Genomic DNA, 10659 nt, shown 5'->3' with positions numbered 1-10659 from the left:
GGGGGGGGGGGGGACACGTCCCCTTCACATCTAATTGTTGTGACGCCGATGTCTCAACTTAAGGTGATCTTGGCCTAAAAAGTGGACATAAAGGTCCCCTGGTTTTATCTGGGAAACATCCTGTTTGACCTCATGTTGAGTCTTAAAGGGGGACGTTTAAAGCGTTAGCTGCGATGTAATGAAAGTGTTGTGACAACAGCAAAGGGGTGAAGTAAAAACAGGCTTTAGGGGGCAGCTGAGCCTCCACTCCGGGGACCAACAGCAGTGTTTGGAGGGAGGAAAATGATGGTTATCTGCACACCCTTGAGGCACTGATATTAGTCTTGAGGCGGCTGGGATGATAACCCCGCTGAAAACCTGCCATAGACCCGAGAGATGGTTGTGTTTGACGGCGGAGGTCAACTTCAGAAGGGAAACGGTCCTAAAAATTGCATTAACATGTAAATAAAATCTATTAGCTGACGTAAATGATGAGACCAGTGCAGAAAGATCTGGGAGGATATTTAATTTAGTTAGCTGTAATTTAATTTTATATTAAATGCGCTGTCCTATTGTGCAAAACAAAACACGAGAGTCCTACATGTGGGGATTGTTTGCAGCCGCTTCCCCCCGTTCGACTGCATTCATCATAATTCTGTGGCTTGTTTTTCCACTGTATGGCTGTTGGCAAGTTGGATGTGACAAAAATGAAGAGTAATGTGCTTCGTCTCTGCTCCTTTATCCTTGTGCAGGGACCACTTTTGCCGCTGCTTGGGTTTTTCCTCTCTCTCCCTTTTTTCACCTCAGCTTCTCCAAGCCTAAAGCACTTCCACATGCTGCACTAGAAGTCCACAGCTTAGTGCCAGACTGAACGTTAGCCTCACTTTTGGACTTGAGCCTGCTCTAACCTCTCCATGTTTTGGAGCTGCTGCACCACCCAGTATTTTTCAGCAGGAAGCACCACAGGTATGCCAACTCCTCTGCAACAATACGAAGACCTATTACAGAATGTATCATGAAGGAGGTGACTGAAACTTGCATAGAAATGACCAGACAAAGTAGGTGTGTGTTAATAAAAAGTCAAAACATGCAAGTAAACTTAATAATCCTGCCTCTATGGTTGAACCTGTTTGCCGTGTTATCCCTACATTAAGGGTCTGCAAAGGTTTGCAATCAAGAGTCAAATCAATTCCTTCAATATAAAAATAAAACGACTTCAGAGCTGCAAATGAGTAGAACTGTGATCATCAACTAGACATTAAATACTGTAAAAACTATAAATTTTTTGTATTATATAACCAACATGTTATTTTAAATTTTGACATATGTGGATATTTTTACTATTCATGTAAAGACGAGACAAAACGATAGATTATATTTCCTTTGGTTGAATTAAAACATATGCAGGCCCATGAGTTCTTTCTTTATTTGAAAAAACAGAAAACTATCAATTTGAAATTATACAAAGCCCTCAACAACCTAACTCCATCTTATATTAGAGCTCTTATTGTTCTATATTTTCCCAACAGGGCACTTCACTCTCAGACTGCAGGCTTACTCGCGGTTCTTAGAGTTTCCAAAACCAGAATGGAAGGAAGCTCTTCCAGTTATCAGGCTCCTCTCTTGTTAAACCAACTTCCAGTTTCTGTCCATGAGGCTGACACATTGTCCAGTTTTAAGACTGGACTTAAGACTTTCCTTTTTGATAAATCCTATAATTAGGGTTGGCTTGTTATGCTGCTATAGGTTTAGACTACAGGAGGACAAATTGACCTAATTTCTTAAAATGAATTGTTACAAATGAATACTTTTTTATTTGAAATTATTTCTATCTTAACGTGATTCTTGACCTGCCATTGTGTATCTGTTCCTCTCAAACCCAGCCGGTCGAAGCAGACAGCCGCTTGTCCTGAGCCTGGTTCTGCTAAAGGTTTCTTCCTCATGAGGGAGTTTTTTCTTTCCACTGTCGCCTTCATGCTTGCTCAAGATGAGAGTTCTGCGATGGAGAAGCAGTCTGCCCCTCAGATAAATAATGTTATTAACTTACTTTTATATTTATGAATGTTTCTGTTCAGTGCCATGAGACGACTTCTGTTGCTACTTGGAGCTAAATAAATAAACTGAATTGAATTGAATTATAAAGAACAAAGTTAAAGTGAATATAAAAAATAAGACACTTTGTTGGATATTAATTTGTGACATTGATCTTTTAATCAAAACAAAGGCCTTCGTTAACTACAATTTAAATTATTTAATCCGAAGGAAACTTTTATTGGTATCAAATGGACTTACCTTGTTTTTGCAGAGCTCATCTCTTTTTGTAGAAGGATTTGTAGATTAACCGTCATCTGATCAAACTAAAAACCAAGGGAACGCTGGGAATCTGAGAATGGGTTTAACTTATTTCTTTATTTGTTTTTACCCATTGATTGTTCTTCAGTCTGACACCTACAGGTGATGAGATGAGCTGGGATGAAATTAATTTGTACGTTTACAACATCTACATCACTTAGTAACAAAAACGGGCGGGTACAGACCATCATGCAGACGTTTTCACAACCTCCTCTGCTGCCGCCACAGAACATGGCAGAAAACCGCCTCCCAGCTGCCAGCCCATGAATCCAGGCAGTGTGACAGTTTGGTACCCAAGGCCAGGGTCTCACCAGCTCCTTTCTAATCTTTTCATCCACCCCTCCAACGTGTCCCTCACCCCCCGCCTCAGAAACTGGCCAGCCTGCTTTAGAAGAAGCAGACGTGGAGCCTGGAGGAGGAACACAAATATTATCTCTCCCACAGCAGCAGCTCAGGCAGGAGCTCAAACTGCAGATAGTGACTCTAAACCAAGCTGCTGAGTTTCTCAGACTGTTGGTGGTAAAACCGGGCACACTGGTAAACAAACGCATCCCAGTAAAAGGTTGTAAAGGGTTTAAAATGATGCCAGTATTTTGGAAATCTGCAACATCATGGCTGAAAACTACACTTACAGTAGGAACATGGCACTAAGTAAATTTATTTATTTAATTTATTTGAATGTTAAAAGAACAGCTGTGTCGTTCAGCATGAAATCTCAATGTTTCTAAGAAGTCATAGAGGAAACCATTACACAAGTGGCTGTGTGGGCCAAATGTACCCAGATTAAATCCGGCTACAGTTTGGCCTGGGCCAGAGTATACCCCGAGGGAGAAACTGTCCTAGGCCAAACTATACTTCTCGAGGCCAGAATACACAAATGTACCCATAATCTGGCATACCGGATGTTTAGAGTGTTATGATTTATGTCAGTTGGCTTTCTCACTTAACTAACCTGACAAAGCTAAACCCCCAATAAAATGTAAAAAAAAAAAGAGTAATTCTTGTGTTTATGACTCAATACTACTGATATCATGGGGCTATAATCTGGCCTAAGGGGTATGAATGGCCTAGGCGGAATTGTACCCATATTTGTACTCCCTATGTATTAATATTGTAACATATTTATATATTTCTAGAAAAATGTCTTTTAATGACATAATATATATTTTTTAACTAATTTAAAAAAGCAAGTTCACGTTTTGATCTTTTCCATCCTTTTTCTTCCACTTCTCCATGGCTGCCACCAATGGTTCTCCCCATCTCATGAAGCCGTCACAACTAATCATCCTTAGCAAACCCAAAATTGCTTTAAATCAGACAACTTTATTGACATTGAGCTTAATTTTTGTGAGCTAGTAGATGAGAGCTATCATGAACACATGCATCAATTGCTAACAAATCTAGTTTGGTTTCTGATGAAAACTTTGGCACGCAGGGCAGCAGGCAGTGTGCATTCCTTCAGGGGAACGCTAGTTTAAAAAATTAATTTAAGAGAGGAGAGGATAAGATTCGATGAGATGAGTAATGACTTGTGATCGCAGTAATATGAACTATAAAGTGAAAAAACTAAGTTTACAAAAAGTCCATGTCTAACGATGTAATAAAACTCCCAAATCCTGGTATACTATTTGATTTTGGTGCGCTATTCCAAAACTTTCAGTGGTGTCCATCTGGTCACCATTTTGAAAGTTGTCTGTAGTCGTCCCAGCACTGGGAAGCACAGATTTGTCTCACCCCAAGGAGACTTTTCAGCTCCTTCTGGTAGCTCCTATCACACCAGAAAGGATATATAATCCCTTCAACAAGTTTTGGGTTCTCCTCCTAGAAGGAGGTCTTTACAAACTGCTAGCAGAGCCTGCTAACGCTGCTAGCGCTGCTAGCGCTGCCTGCATGGACCAAACTCTTCGGACCTGTTCGGTTCCGCAGGGAAACCTCAGACATTCTCTGTCTGCCGGACCCGGTTCTGGACTGCGATCTGTGCGGGCAGCTGCTGCGGTCCTTATTACCATCAAGCTGCTGACCGGACTTGCTAACGAGACGATGCCCCTAACGGAACAGAACCATGATGTTGAAAGAACCTTACTGCTAACCAAACCACACTGTAGATGTATTTCTTTTTCAACTTTGGTGCCTTGTTTTTTTTTTAGTTTTTTAGTAGTATTTTTAATGCTTTTTTTTTAGTATGTTAGCAGTATTTTTAGTATGTTTTTAGTATTCTTGATGCATGCTTTGATATTTGTTGTTGTTGTTCTTTTTTTTTTTTTTGGCGAGTCAAGATGGTTCTTCTTGTCCTAAGCATTTCATTGCATTGTTGACCTTGTGTTGATTTTGCACATGACAAATAAACCTAACCTAACCTAAAAGAGGCTTAGAGTAGATTTGCTACTTTCTTACCATTTTATTGGCATTTAGATTATGAAAATTCATTTTCAGTAAGTAAAACACAGTAAATGGGTGATAAGTTTGGATATTTACCAAAACATAAAATGTAATAAAAAGGTCAAAGTATAAGAGTTGTCATACCTTGGTCTTTACTTGGAGTCCCATGGTTGAAATTCCACCTCTACAGTTCTACATTTTAAGAATACTTAAGAAAACAGGATTGTGAGTGAAAATAATAAGTAACTATTTTATGAAAAAAGTAATTTAGTTATTTGATTTGCAACACCAGTGCTCTGTAGAGGTACATCTCCATGGGTCTTGTTTAAGGTCAAACACAAGATCTTTCAACAAAAGACGTGAGGTCTGGTGCCTCTGTGTTCTTGAGGCTCAAACTGATTCTGCATAAGCAAACTCTCGGGGAAATCTGCCACAGAAATTAACCGTCTGTTTTAATGGATGGACTTTTAATGTGTTATCTTGTCGGTGGAAGCACAGGTGGCAAAAAATGAAACTCATCCATCATTTTCCTCCTCTCACAGCCCACAAAGTGTTTCCTGTGAGTAAAAAGTTCCCTGAAAATGACTATCACTCATATCACGGGCGTCTTTTTTCTCCAGCAGGCGTCTAAGAATTGTAAACTAGATGTCTGGTTTGTAATTTTCTTTCCACCAGAGAATCAATAGATTCTGCAGCGTTCTTGACTGAACCTGCTGAAGCGTGCATCACGGCCTAATGGACCCGCAACTTCCCATCTGTTAGCGCAAGAGATCTCAGCGGGTCCTCTCCTTTTCTGTCCAAACACAGAACATCAGAGCGCAGACAAAATGTGATGATTTCTGTAGGAATTCCAGGAAACAAGCAAACAAGTGCAGGGCAGATATTTGGACATTAACCTTTCACTGCGAGGGGCTGAAGTTTTCCGAGCGGGCATGTCACCAAGTTGGCTTTGTTACAGCCTTGTTGCGTTCGCTTCAAAGATACAACCGCATGTCATTACCACAGCTTAAAGGTAGAATTTCTGTCCACAGGCCACGTTTAGCATAACAAAATCAGGAGGTCGTTTCTGAACTTGTGGCAGCTTACATGGAGAAAATTAAAGCCTAGCATTCTTTGAAGGAATGCTTATATCGCACATCACCAATGCCAAAAAAATTAACTAAAGCAGTCTTTTTTGGGGGTGGGTGGGGGGGATTGTAAAGCTACATGCAATGTTGCAAGACTGTGTGATCTGCTAATGTTGTAAATGACTATCTGCTACTACCAGATCAATTTTAGCTTTGCTTCTTTCGACTGTTCCCTCTTCAGGGGTCACCACAGCGAATCATCCTCCATTTCACTCTGTTCTGTGGGACGTTTTTCTACCTCTATGTGCTTTCCAACTCAATCCATATATATATATATATATATATATATATATATAAATCCTCTTTGACCTTCCTTATATAATAACAATAAATCTACCTTCCTTCTCTGCATCATGTCAGCCAGCTCTCTATTGTTTCCTGTCATTGTCTCTACGTTTAGAGCTGCTACCCTCAGTACTACACTTTTGACTTTCCTCTTCTCCCTCCGTCTCCTGGTATGTTTCCATTCTTGTGGTTTTCAACTAACAGTAGCACAATTTCTGCCAGCTCTCATTTGTCAATATCACCGGTGGCATGTGTTAATCAGAGCCTTGACCAATCTAGTATGGTGTTGTTTGGATGATATGTTAGTTTGGCAAAGGTGTTTAATGCCGAATGCCCTTCCTCCTTCCTTTTGCCTTCCTTTCCCTTCTTGACACAACCCTCACATTTCACCCAGTCTTGGGACCAGCACAAGAGATACACCGGTAGAGCTGTCATTTCTAACCCAGAACCCAGCCTGGCCTGACCCAGATTAGGGCTGGGTCAGGCTGTAATAATGTGCTGAATGTGCGGGCTGGGTCGGTGTTGGGGTTTTGATTGCGTTAGTGGACGTGCTTAAGACAATCCAATTATATGGCAACATGGCTTGCCATACAATCACCAGTCGTACGCAGTCAAATGGTCACGTGCAGACCAGCCTTGAAAGAGGTAAAAAAAAATCAAATCAGATGGATTGCCAGGCAGATATCCATCAAAGCTCAAATAAGCGTTCATTCAACCGCTGCACTTAGCGGACGTGCGCGACTGACGACCCAAACAGGTGAGATCATAAAATATCTGACATGTCAGAGCAGGGTCCGTGTCTGAATAATGCAGAATGCAGGCAGAAGCAGGGATTTAACGTGCTTTGACAGCCAGGAAAGGACAAACACCCTCCATCTCTGATCTTCTGCCCCTTTTTTATTCAGCTGTGCACGTCCGCCGACCGTTAATAACAGTCAAAGCTTAATTAAAAATGTCGGGGGGTGGGGTTTAGGTTCAGACCTGTAATTACTGTTAATTTGTCGGGTCGGGTGGGGTTCGGAAATGATGGCTACGGGCTGAGGCCGGGTTGGATTTTTTGGCCTGCATGCAACTCTATACACCGGCTTGTGATCTCTAGCTCAGAATCTGTTAAATTAATTGAATTACAGACATTTGTGTTTTTTGAGGTTGGATAGCTGTGGTGGTCATCTTAAATTGGGTTTACTTCAAAATATTTTTAGATGTAAATGTACAGTATACCCATTGATTAATATCCTGAGAGTTTCTTTAAAATCTTTTCAGTGATTTATAAGTAATTTTGCTTACAGACACACAGATTTTAATATGACATCGTTTGAGCAGATACATTATGCATTGTTTTATAAATACTTTAAAAAGGAAAAATTCAGGGTTTGTTATACGTTTTTGTCTTTTTTCTTCATTGTCCCCAACTATTCTTTTAGCTGTTCCCTCGTCAGCAAGTCATCCTTCTCCATCTCACTCTCATCAGTTACTACCATGTCCTCTGACTGCATCCATACATCTCTTCTTTCATCATTCCAAACTATCTCAACCCCCCCAAAAAAAAATCTCAAATAACTCACTTTTTGTTTTGCATTAAAGCCTCCACCACAGCCACGAAACACCAAGGTAGAATATTCCTCTGTAATCTAATTGTTGTCTGCTCCCTTTATCCCCTCCTTCCTTTAGCCTCCTCTCTGGTTAGATAATAAATGCATTCTACCTTAGAGCAACTCCTTTAACCAGTGGAAGTGTATTAAATTGAACATTTAAAACATTAGCCAGACTCTTGGAGCATCGGGCCATTAGTGGCGGAGGAGAATAAACTGAGGGAGGGAAACAGGAAAGAGGAGGCGCAGCAGAGTGACAGGGAGAAGGATTAGATGTGAGAAACACGCCGCCGTTACTCATACGACGGTGAAAGGAAGACCGAAAATATATTCTCTGACTGCACAAGGTTTTGATGAACGTTGGTGTTCGCATTAAGACGGAGTGGGAAACACTATTAGAACTTAAGAGAAACTCATCAACAAGGTTTAATCCAATAAGTTAGTTGGTGCTCTTTATTTCCTCTAGGTTCTTATTAGCTGTCAATTATTAGAGCTTTAATGAAACCGTTTCCAAAACATACATCATGGCTGGTCTTAAACCTTCCTTTCACTTTTCCAGCTCTCCTTTTATCATAAAACACCCCTGTTATTGTTCCCAGTGAATTCACCATTCAGTCTTACTTCTGATGCCTTTGATCGTTTTCTCTCCAGGCTCTCTTCCACCTGCTCCCTACTCTCCCTACATATGCTGCCTGCAAAAAACCAACAATAGTCCACAAGCACACCTGCCTGACCTCATTACAAAACTCCTTAAAAATTGTAAATATAGAAAATCTCAATAGCATACATTTTTTATTTAACCAAAACTAAAAATATTTAGATTGAGCCCTTGAGTTGAGAATGACTCTCAGCTACTACCACACCATTTTTTTTAGGTCAATGTCTGTGTATATGATTGAGTTGTAGCCATTTAAGTGTTGGCTAAGGTTCATTAAATTTTGTGGCCATCTTGAACAGAATTGTCTCCAAGAGTCAAACACTTGAAGACGTGCTGATTTCTTTTTGAAAGATTCATTAAAGTCAATGGTTTATGTGACATTTTGTTAATAAACAAACAGAGTTGACTTTAATGCTAAGGTTTTAGTGAAAGATGTGCTTTGAATCAGTTTTAGCTCCAACCACACCAAATCATAGCATAGTTTTGTGAAAATGACAGTTATATCCAGTTATGTGTTTTAAAGTCCGTTGGCCATAACTTCCATGGATGATAATAATAATAACACAGTTATTATTTTATGGCATTAAAAACAGTAAAACTGCACACCCGTTACCTTTTTGTTTAGACATTTTACTGAACAAAAACTCTTTACTTGAACCATCACTGATGTATCGGCGAGGAAGACAACTTGCCACAGACGGTGTGTTGGTGTTCAGGTTTGATAGTCGATTAATTAGAGACCATAAAAACGCTGGTTCCTGTGTGGACGAGGTGGGTCTTTGCTGTAATGTGATTGACCTCTCCACGGAGATTGTCAGATGACTTGAATTCGGCCAGTTAATCTGATTTGGGTGTGTCTGGCCTCGGCATGAGTCTCTGAAACAACTGCTGCTCTTATAGCTAAAAATAAAATGCCATGAAGAGCCAGCATAACTTTTCATTTTGCCAGAATGTTCAATATCGACTCTAGGTAACCAATATTCCATCATCCACCCTCACTAACCTTTACATTGGGGACTACTCCCACGGTAAACAAAGTAATCGGGTTTCTTGGCCTTCACTTGAGCCTAATTGGAGATAACTGAGAACTCAATTGTGTGTGTGTGATTTAGTTAGTGCCTGGCCTAATTAAAGTCCTGGAAATGACCTCCAAAGTTCTGTGTGGCATTAATCAGCTAAGACACCTCATCAGCAGCTGGAGGAAAGTCTGCGAGAGCCGGCTCTCATACGGCATTAGGTCTGCAGCTCAGTGAGAGCGATTTCCTGCTCTTTAACCCGACAGGATCAGCCACGCTGGGGTCTATTGACAGCCTTAATCCTGGCTCCATGTTCAAGCCGTCGCCTGCCGTCGTTCTGATACCTGCGCTCGTTCCTCATTTCCTCCCGACACGTGTGCCACGCTCAGGACGTGTTTTTAAAAGTTACACTCCCTCTTCGTTCTTGAGATTAGGAGTCTGAAGTGAAGTTTGCTCCAATATCCACAACGTAATATATGCAGGTTTTGATTAAAACGCCTCTTATGGTTTTTGGCTCTGAGCTGTTCAACCATTAACGTCTTTGCCATGAACAAATGGATTATGTGTTGGTGCCAGGGCCCTGCCCCTCAGCCTGCTCTGGCTCCTCTCCACGCAAATCCAGATTTAAAACTTCACCTTTTATGCCTCAAAATGTTCTTGGTGTCTTTCTTTGACCTCTGTGTCCATCACTTTGACAACTTTTGAGCAGTGTACTTTAGACTGAAGCTTATAGCTCACATGGCGTGTTGCTCTAAGAGATTTTAAAGTCCAGACCTAACATGCTCAAACACATTTTTCTATACGGTACTGCAGAGAATAAGGTTAATGAAACATTACAGATTTAATAGAAGACTGTTCTGCCAATAAGAACAGCAGCATCAGCTAGTTAACATCATATTTAAATGCACTCTGACATCCAAAGTAGTTCTGAATTTTGTCTGTTCAAGTCTTTCTTAGTCCTAATTGATCGTTTGCTTGGTCAAACATTTCAGCTTCCAAAACCCAGAGTAAGTCTTCATGTTCACCTTCTGACAGTGGTGTAGTCTACATTTTTGTAGTGCGTATACTGTGCTTAAAAACAAAAGAACATTTCAAAATCTCTCCGATGCTTATATTTGAATAAATGTACTTTGTACAACAGTTGGCTTTGCATTAAAAACACGTTATAGAATTTATAAAACGGTATTGAAGCAAAACATGTTCAGCTATTAAGTAGTAAGTACAGAAGTATTAAACAATATTTCACTGGAAAAGCGAATGTAATAAGCGCT

Source organism: Nematolebias whitei, chromosome 17 (assembly GCF_014905685.2).
Source record: "Nematolebias whitei isolate Nwh7 chromosome 17, NemWhi1, whole genome shotgun sequence".
Taxonomy (NCBI): domain Eukaryota; kingdom Metazoa; phylum Chordata; class Actinopteri; order Cyprinodontiformes; family Rivulidae; genus Nematolebias; species Nematolebias whitei.
The sequence above is the reverse complement of the archived record's forward strand: the minus strand, read 5'-3'. Positions refer to the sequence as shown.